Here is a 10222-nt window from a genome sequence, read left to right on the forward strand (position 1 = left end):
TTTTATTTTTAGGTTCCGTTGGGGTATAGTTTGACAAAAGACACCATAAGCTGCTTATTAATTTGCCTTAAAAATGTGTGCTCTTTCCTATTCAAGTTGTGTTATTTAACTCTTATCTTGTACACAATTTATGTGACAACAACAAACGTAACAGTTGGCAGATAAACAGCAAATTGAACAGAATGGACCAATAGTTTCTCAGTTCTCTGTTGCAAACTGTTGCATTATACACTGATTGTGCTAAAATAATTGTTACTGTGCTTATACTCCTTTGTCACCATTGCGGAAATAAAGTTACGGAAGATCACATTTGTGTTTATGGAGCAGTGTAGATATCCCCCCAGTACAAGCACAGTGACTTGAGGTGAATGATAATCATTGCAGAACTTGTGCTTTGACTTGTAAACATTGTAAAAATGTATTTGGTATTTTATTTGAAATGAAGAATCAAAATAGTTACTAAAAAAAGAATCTTCCTGTAAATATATATATTCCGATTCCATGTATACAAACATTCCTTTAGAGTTCAGATAGTGAAGAGTGTCTTTATCGGCTAGAGACTGCTGTCTCCCTGGCAGAGGTTACATGTGCTATAGTAAAGAACACAGTGTGTGAAGTATTTGATGTACTGCAGTACCATAGTTCTTTTGGTCTGTTAAGTAAGTTGCAATTTGTGATGAAATGAAGTTGAAAGTAGTGCTTCATACTAACAAATTTCCTTGGTTACAACTTGATTTTTCTTGTAAAACTTAAAAGGAAAACTTGAAAATTTTATATATTTGGATTTTGTAGATTTTTTTTATTTTATTGCAACACAAGGTACCAAAATCATTAAATAAAGTACACTGTGGTCATTTTACCATGGCTCTAGAGTCTTCTTTAAAAACTGTCTTAAAATGGTGGATCATTCAACATTATTACTGAACAAGACTGAAGATGGCCTTGTTTTGACAAAGAATTGGCCTGATGATCTCCAAAGAGCCTTCCCACCTCTAATTATTATACAATACAGTCAATAATATCATCAAAGGAGCTCTGTGTTCGAGCACAGGAGTGGTGTGAGCAGTTCCTAAGCCACTTCTGGTTGCTGTAGAAGATTTGATAGATCCCTATAGGATGTGAACAACTTTACCAGTGGTGTCACAGCAAGGACCCCGAGGAAGCCACCAGACAGCCCACGGGCACTTCACCCCAAGCGCAGTAGAGCAGGGTGCTCTGGGCACCCAGGTCAGAGCCCTGAGTGATGTTTGGAAGGAAGGCCTCCCAGAAAGCTGCCCATGGAGCGGGCCCATACTGCTGAGCCCTGTGGAGGGCACAGTCCGTTCTTCCAGGTAGTAAGGATGCTCCCTAGGAAAGGGGGAGATTTCTGGACTGTGGTTCTCATGGCTCTTGAAGCATTTCAGCCACAAGGAATACAGAGTGAGGAGTGCAGAAACCCAGAACTCCTCCAGCACCTGAAACAGTTCACAGGGAACAGGAGACAGTGCGCTGCTGTTTTCATCCTCTCTTCTGTCTACTGAAAGCATCACCACCTACCAAGCAGTGATCCCCATGCAATAGAGGGCAAGGGAGTGATGGGCCCCATCCAGCCTCATCCTGAACACAATAGCTAGGAGAAACTCCAGGGAAGATGAGCTTCCTTGATCTTCCTGTGTTCAAATCCCCTGGGATTGAGGAGGGCTTAGTTTCTTCTCCACCTGCCTCTTGGACAAGTGCTTTAATTATTAGGTTATTACACAAGTTATTCTGATTTTGGCAGCTCTTCCAATGGTCTTAATACCCCTCCAGGACTTCATTGCTACATTTGGGCATGTAATGCCACCCCAAACAGCACCAGGAGTTTGTGCAAGGAAGGACAGTACCCAAACCCATCAACCCTTCTGTCCCTTAGCCATGCCCCCACTCCTTCTTATATGGTTCTTCGTGGCCTATCTGAGGTGACCAAGAAAGAGAGACCAGGGAAAACAATCCATCAAGCACTAAATAAGTACTGTGAGTTCAGAGAAAGGAAAGATCTATCTACTATCTACCTAGACAGAGATATACCACGGGTAACTGAATTTGCATTTGTTGACTACATATCTTGTAGTATGGCTAAAGATAAAGCAGTTTGTTATTGTAGATTGGCAAAGTGCAATGGAAGGAGGAGCACTCCAGCAACATAACTGGTAACTGCCCTATTTCACAAGAGTTATTCACAAAAGTTATAAATCCTCAGTCTCTGTAACCCTGCAAATCCCCATCAAAGAAACAAACAAAACCACACACACACACACACACACACACACACACACACACAAACCACCAGAAAGAAACACGCTCATAAATAACTTTCTTAACCAATCATGTGAATCAGGCACAGAAGACATCAAAGCCACAATCTTGGATACTGGAAAGTTCATTTGATGATATCCCATAATTTTATAATTGGTGGTAAAGGTAAAGGAGCATTAAGTGGGTGAGTAGCTGCCATGGTGTGGGACTACATACCCTGGGGTAAAAGGGATTGAATTGACATATTTTTTAGGCACATTATTGACCACTGATGCAAAAGCCTTCTCCTGGATGCTTTTAATGTAAGCTTGTGAGATGTAAGAAGCAAAGCAGTTTCTTTTTAAGCTAAACAATGATAGCAGACATTTTAAATAGATTCTTAACAAAGGAAAGAAGTAGAGAATTTTTTACAGGCTGCTTGAACAGTGCTAATTCAGAGCAGTTCTCACCTCCCCTGACTTTAAAAAAAAAAAGAGAGAGAGAGAAAAATGGCTGTGGTTCCTGTAGAAAAACATGCTGATAAACTAAATATAGAGACTTGGTAATAAAAGCCCCAAGTGCCTTGGCAAAATTATCCAAGTATGTTTTTTCCCTACTTAGTTCATATGTAATTAACACTACATTCACTCAGTTAACATAGCTCAGAAAGTACACACAGACCCGTTTGTATGGGAGGGAGCTGTATCTTCCTACCACCGCAATGGGAATCTTGGACAGGCTGAACAGAGATGGACAGTTCTTTTCCTGTGTACTGCACAGTTATAAAACACATCTCTTCACTAAATTCTGTGCTGTAGAAATGAGACAGAAAAATAGGAAAGTGCTATATTGTACAGTTTGTTTGCTGTGGCAGCAGTTCAGACCTGTGGTCAGACACACCTGCTCATGCATATTGTAGACTTTGCATTCATTCTTAAGCACTCAATTTTTCCCACTTGGAAAGATTTCTCATTCATAGGATACTATATACAAAACTGAAGACTTATACCTAGTGGGTCTTCCAGCAATCAAGCCATTTCTTTTCAGTCAGGTTCTAATTAAGTGCTGTGAGCATAAGCTGTACTGCCCTGAGCACACCAATAAGCACAGTAAGTGTTACCAACCATTGTGCTACTGCCATATGTGCATTGTTAACCAAGCAGATCAGCTCAGAGAGAGACAGCAATTCAACAATATTGTCTCAAAACGTGGAAGGATAAGCTTATGTACTCTATTATTATAAATAAGGAAAGTGAGCAAACGGATTATTACTGATATATGGACTCCCGCGATTCTTCTCCAAGCAGTCCCAAAGTTTTAAGCAAGCTAACCTTATATTGATTTTAAATTTTTGGTATCTCTAAAGTTAGTACAGACTTGGAATTTGATCAATTCCACTGCTGCACCAAAAAAAAAAAAAGTCTCAATAAAATTAAGGGGAAGGTTGTCTGAGCATGGGCCTGGTGCCAGAAGCATCTGCGTTTCCTGTTGGTTGTCTCCATCTATTTCTGACTTAGATTGTCATTGAGGCTCTGGGCTTGCAACGTGCACAGGAGGGATGCTTGTTTCCACCTGCAGTCAGCAACAAAAAGTCACTGGGCAATGATGTCTGTGGGGTATGAGTGGTTCAGCTGGAGCTTGCTCTGGCATCATTCTGGAGGGTGGTCAGGGCTTGCAGTTCCAGCACTCTTAGACAGCACCCAGCAATGCTCAGCAGCTCTGAAAAATGCAGCCCTTGTTTTTCAGACTGAATACTCACAGTGTCTCTATGTTCAGATTAGAGGCTGCTTTTGGAAAAATAGGTTTTGACTGCTGCATCTGCCAGCTGCTTTTTCCCGAGGAGACAACTCACATCGACTTGTAAAAGGTGTTGTTGTGAGTGATGAGCTAATTCTGAAACTTGCTCTGAAGCAGATTTTACCAAATAAGTAATTCTGCTGTTCCCCTGATATCAGAGGCTGCCTAGAACACAGCGTTGATTTTCTCACTTTGCAGCACACCAGCTATTTCACAACTCGCAGTCACATGAGAATAACACGGAACATCTGGAGGCTCCTTCAGATGGAGTGGGCAGCATTACGCAAAGCACACTTTCCTTATTGCACATTTGTTCCTACCCATCTTTCTTTTCTCTCAGATGATTTTGTAACTTTTCCAAGAATTTCCCTTTAAGGTTTTCTCTTTTTGTTTGTTTGTTTGTTTATTCATTTACTTTAAAGGCCCGTTTGGTATTTGTTTTTGTGCTTTCCTTTGGGAATCTGTTTTTGCTTGGGGCTGTGCTTGCCATCTGTTACATCTGAGACTTCACTTCAAATGCTGTCAGCTTCTCACAGTGATTTTGATTCCAGCCCTCCATGCCGGCGCAGTGTGGGAAAGATGCCACGAGGTTACCTTGTGCCTATGTGGCATTTGGCTAGAGGTCTCAGGAGTGTCCTACCAACGTCTTGATAGCAGCAGGAAACTTGCCCCACAGATCAGTTCCTCTGGTTGGTCAGAGTGGTCTGGTAGGTATCCTGTGTCAGCGTTTGCCCCCAGCTTCATCTCAGGGTCTTTTGTGCTGACATGCAAATTCTCAGACTTTGATATGTCACTTCACTTATCATCATATCTAAAAAAATGAAATAAAATATAGCATTTAAAAATATATATGAAAAATGAGGAAATTTCATGTGAGCAGTATACACAGCACAACGTTTCATGAGCTTGTAAGGGAAAAACGAGGTTGAAGTTTAAGTTCAGTGTTGGGGTATGATGGAGGGGAATGGGCTGGTTTGTTTCCTGTGAGAAGCTCTACTGCTCAACGAGGGGTTGCAGCTCTGCCCCAGCCAACAGCAGGCATCACAGTGCTGGCAATTTGGAATAAATGTGCTTTTTGGTCCTGTCCTTTAAAGTGACATGAATTCCTATGCGTGACTTGTAGCCAATTAGTCAAGTTTAGCCTCTAGGTTGGCTTTTGTTTTAATATCTGACCTACCAAATCTTTCAAGTTAGAGCTATCCGATTCCATTTATCTACTGTTAGTAGTTTTTTACGTCTGGACTCATCACCTTATCCCAATCTATAACTAATAGATTGTGCTGGGTGATGCATCTCCCAAGTTTCTTATCAACACCCTAACAGGATTTCATTGAAGTGGTGCATTAATCTAGCATATGAAGTAATTTATCTTGCCTTGCACCTCCATGAGGCTCTGTTACAGAAAGAATTACAAAGCAAAATTTCCATCTTTGGCTTCCCTGTAGAGATTACTAGAATCAGACATCTTCACAACATTTGCAACTGAATAAGAAATGTTCTTGGAAAGATCCAAAGAGTGCTGTCCAGATTCATTTTCAGAGCTCAGATGGACCTCTGACATGCTGCCTTCTTTTCCTCTTCATCATGTTACGAGCTTAAAATGTGGGCTGCAAAGCAGGGTACCAAAAGGAAAGCTTCTGCTGCTGTCCCATCCAGCTACCCAATCACCTATGTGATGTCACCTGTGGCTTCTGCCCACCTGAAAGTTTCTTGTGTCTCCTGCTGAGCACGTGAGCACTGGTGATGGTCTTCATTCATTACCTGCCACTCAACCCAATGGAACTGTACAAAGGCACGTTGCGCTGTGGGAATGTTTATCCATGATCTGAAGCAGTCCAAACCAGTGTGTGCCTTGGTTTACATGGTGAAATGGGCTGATGATCTGGGTATGACACACCCCTCCCTGAGCTTTGGCTGAGAAGTCACTGCAATGTATTTCCAGTCCGGTATGAATTCCCCTGGCAGAGCATACAAGTGGGACATGAGAAAGTTGAACTTTAACTTATTTTAATATTGTTTAGAATACAGATGTCACAAAACCTCTTCTTTAATTAACTTTTCTTGCATAGATAATTCATTTCACCAGCATTCTATGCCACAGGATGCTTCTTCCTGTGCACAGAGATAATGTGCTCTCTTTCTATTTCTGCCTGAAGCAGAATTGAAGTAGGAAGGGAAGTGTGCAGTAGCACTTTCATCTTTCAGAGTACTTTTTCTTCTGTGCACACATGCAACATATTTTGAGATCATAGCTCTCCTATTTTCTAAGGGATGAAGAAGAAAAAACAGGGCAGCCTTAGAGAAAAACAAAAAATCTTGGAAGAACATAAAAGCCTTCTGTTCATTACAGTTTGCCTTGAAGAATTCATCTGACATTTCTCTGAAACCTGAGTTATCAGAAGCAATAATTTGCTCTGCATTATCTACTATCTCAATTCAAAAGCAGTTCTGAAGAGGTGCCATTTGAATTCACACAGGAAGCCAGATCTCTTGATAGATGATTTACTTGTTTACTTTACCAGGCACCTGGTGCAGCAGGAAGAAAGAGAGAAGCTTCTGGTTTCAAGATCTCTTTGTTATTTCTCTTACAATTGCCTGATATAGGGACAAATACACAAAGACATGGTGCCCAGAGGTGAAGTTGCAAGCGTCCAGGTCCAGTCACGCAGAAGAAAGGACAGCCAGAGAAGAGACGCAGCCTGTTTGGCATGATGGGGAAAGTGAGAAATGGAGCTGGACACCACCAGCTGTTGCCCACAAATAGAGAGGCAGTGTGCTGTCTCCTGGTTATTTCCAGGCTCCAAATGTCCAGATTTAAGTTATTCGGCAGCAAAGGTCCCCCCTTTTTCAGTCCATATCAAGCTGTGTGAATAACTTGCTCCCTATGTGCCACTTCACATCGCTGCTGTTCTAACTGGTATGCAGCCCCAACTGGAGCTTCTCCTGAGCCCTGTCAGAATGCAAAAACAGAATTTGGTATTAAAGCCCAGAGAAGCTCAGCTGAAGTATTCAGAGGAATAACCTCTGCTTCAGCAGTTTTCCATTCACGCCAAGGCAACAACGCTTTTAAATTCTTATGCCCTCATTGTTTCTGACATCAGAAACACTGGCTGCAAACTTTCAGCCAATATGCCTGAGGGAAAAATAAAAGTCAAAAAAAAAAAAAGGCAAAATGTTCACACTGTAAACTTCCCCATGCAAAGATCCTTCCTTTGTTTGTCCTTAGATGCCTGCAAAGGCAATGCAGTATTGGTTTTCATTCCATGCTAGCAGTTATTGGTTTTGTATTGATAAGTGTGAAACAAGCATCCAGAAGGCAAAGGTCTTTGCAGATTGGGAGTATAAAACAAGTTTGTTTGTTTTTTTTCATCTTAAAAACAGGAACAACTGCAATATCTGAGCAACACTAAGCCATCTTGCATTTTACAGCTTTTCAAACTTAAGAATTGCTGCTGAATATTAATCCATTTCAGTGCCGGGGGCAGCAGAAATTGGTGAGGGACAACACTGCTTGCTAAGCAAAGGTGCAAATTGTAAGGACAAAAATGAAAGGACAAAAAGCAAAGAAAATAACTCAGCCCCATGTGGGATCAAGTTTTCATTTCTCATGGGTTCTTGTAAGGCCAGTGAATTGTTGGCAGTAATCAACTTTAAGCTTTTTCCACTTCAAGAAAAGGTAAATCCAGCACATGCACAGAGCAGTACGGGATCTCAGAAAGAGAAACTTTGATTACCAGCATATGAATTATCTGGGAATAGTCACGTTTCCTTCACTTGATTTATTTACTTCAACGAGCTGCCACCACCTGCTGAACTTCTTCAAATTGATTTCACTCCACCCCAGCAGCAGCGCATTTACATTGGATGAATCACTTCCACCTTCTCTTGATGCAGCCTACTGATGTACAGCCAAAAGTCTTTTACTCTCCCCAGCTGCAAAAGAGGAGCTACTGTTCCCAGTAACTTATTATCAAATCTGATTGAATTGGAGGTAGCACATCCTCATCTTGCCACAAAAAGCTGATACTACAGGTTTGTATGTTTCCCTTCTTCATGTCTCCTCTGTCATCTCTTATTTGGCACACTGCCTGGAAAGCACGAGCAATTGGTGAAACAGGACAGCTTGCCAAGGAGACAAAACTCCTTCTGAAGAACAACCCCAAAAAAGAGTATTGGTCTTTTTAAAGTGGTCTCCCCTTTCTCCGGGTGAAATTGGTAGCTCACAATCCCCTATATTTGTGTGTTTTGTGAGTATGTGTGTTTCCCCCATTGTCAAACCTGCTGTTCCTTTGTGTGTTACTCTGGAGCTCAGGATAATCAGTATTGGAAATATTTGTTGAAGTGGCAATGCTGCTTTGGGTCCTGAGCATTCCAGGCTTCATTTGTCTGAGTGCGAGTACGCTGCTAATGTGGATGCTGTCCATTTTAGAAATTGAAAATGGGGCCCGAAATCCTCCAGAGGTGTAACTTCCAGCTGACAAAAAAAAAAAAAAAAAAAAAATTCTATACAGTTAGCTCCCACACTGTAGGAAATCTGTGTGAACATCTGAAACTTGGGCTCTAGGAACCACCTATTTTTTTGCTGTCATGGTACACCTCATGTTTTGCTGCCTGATTTGAAGAGAAGTTCTATTAAAAATCAGCACATCTACAGAAACTACTTAGTCCATAGACTGATAAAAAATGATTAAGCAGAATAATGACAAAGCAAGAATGAAAGATATCATCTTGACATTCTCAAAGCAGCAGGTAGATAGAATAATAATGGCCTGCTGTTTCTCTTGCAACAGCAGCTGAAGTTCCAGGTTCCTGTTTACACAGAAGAAATGGGATCATGCACACACAAACATAGACACGGTGCTGAGTAAGTAGTAAGATTAGCTAGTAGCTGGTCATGTAGCCACTAATGGTCAGAAGAAGTTAAGAAGCAAGAAACAAATAAAACAAAACAAAACAAAAAATTAATTTTTAAAAAAGAGAGAGATTAATGCACTCTGCTGGCTGTGATTTTCTATCTGCTCTTTTAGGTCATCTCTCTCCTCCCACTGCTCTGTTACACGCATTGCTGCACACTGGTAGGTGCTTAGCTGCCTACATGCTGAGTTCTCTGTACCTTTCAGCAGACAGCAACAAAAGCAAACTTCCAATGGTTTGCCAAACCATACATCCAGTAACACAAGGAAAGCTCTGCAGAGCTAAGGAAATTTAGAGGCACTGGGCACAGAGTAACCAAAGCAAGCTGAAAGTGGTGAGGTCAGCACAACTTCAGGTCCCAACCAACCCAAATGTTCCACCAGAAGGGTTGAATAACTTGCACAGTGTTAAGAGCTCTGCTAGTTCATCTATCATAGCTGCAATGCAGAAACCTTATCACCTCCCAAAAATAGTATTTGTGGATACCATACATATAACACAAAGTACTAGAGGCTCTTTTATATAAAGCTTTTTTAATTGTCAGAAGGCTTCCCTTGTAGGGTTTGCTCTTAGGAGAATCATTAAGTGTAGTGGTAAGATGTGCACAAAGACTGGAAATTGACTGAATCAGCTCCCCAGCATAATTTCTAGTGTCCGTTAAGCTGTATCTAAGGAAGATAGCTGAGGATACTTGAGCCACTGAACACTACTGGTGGAGAGAGGAATTTGGTAGAAAGCATGCTTGATTGCTGGATTTCAGTGGGCTACAGCTATCCTTGATGTCCTATTGCCAGATGAATAAATCTACTGTATGGGACTGACTACTAGCCATCTTCCACTACAGTTTATTGTTTTGTAGCATGCTCCCAACAGGCTTCAGGACTGTTGAACACCTCTCCTGAGAATGCTTCATCCAAAAGTTCCCCACGATTGCTCAACTCAGATGGCAAGATTAGCCTTGGAAACACCAGAGCTGCCAGCAGCAGGTCTTTGCAAGGATTAAAAAGGGCAAGGCAGTTTTATTTCTATGAAATCTGACTCAAGATTGTCCAGAATTAGCATTCCAGAATTAGTTTGGAGTCAGAGTGTAATTTTTTCATTTGTGGGTCATTTTACATTTTTCATTACTGCCTCCAGAGACTGGGCCAAATTACAAGAAGCCTCTTCTCTCAAGTTTGTTCTCACAAAGCAAGATCAACATGCCAACAAGTTTGTCTGGAATGTGAAAATCTGCAGCCAAAAGAAGGGGGGAAAAAAA

The 10222-nt window shown here is 41.3% G+C and overlaps 1 protein-coding gene across 3 annotated transcripts in view; it reads right to left on the reverse strand.

Moving 5' to 3' along the window:
• Positions 1-10222, reverse strand: part of LOC100550231 (transmembrane protein 68) — a 31761-nt gene that overhangs the window by 560 nt on the left and 20979 nt on the right. Inside the window, exons 8-9 of one of the 3 annotated variants that reach the window (XR_792973.3) lie at positions 5750-6008; positions 2383-4861 (exon numbers count right to left, since the gene is read on the reverse strand). The exons of 1 other annotated variant lie outside the window; for it this stretch is intronic. The gene's annotated coding sequence lies outside the window, so the exon portion shown is untranslated. Of the gene's footprint in view, positions 1-2382; positions 4862-5749; positions 6009-10222 lie in introns of those variants that run through there. One more of the 3 variants, XM_010708938.3, reaches the window with a different exon arrangement.

Source organism: Meleagris gallopavo, chromosome 3 (assembly GCF_000146605.3).
Source record: "Meleagris gallopavo isolate NT-WF06-2002-E0010 breed Aviagen turkey brand Nicholas breeding stock chromosome 3, Turkey_5.1, whole genome shotgun sequence".
Taxonomy (NCBI): domain Eukaryota; kingdom Metazoa; phylum Chordata; class Aves; order Galliformes; family Phasianidae; genus Meleagris; species Meleagris gallopavo.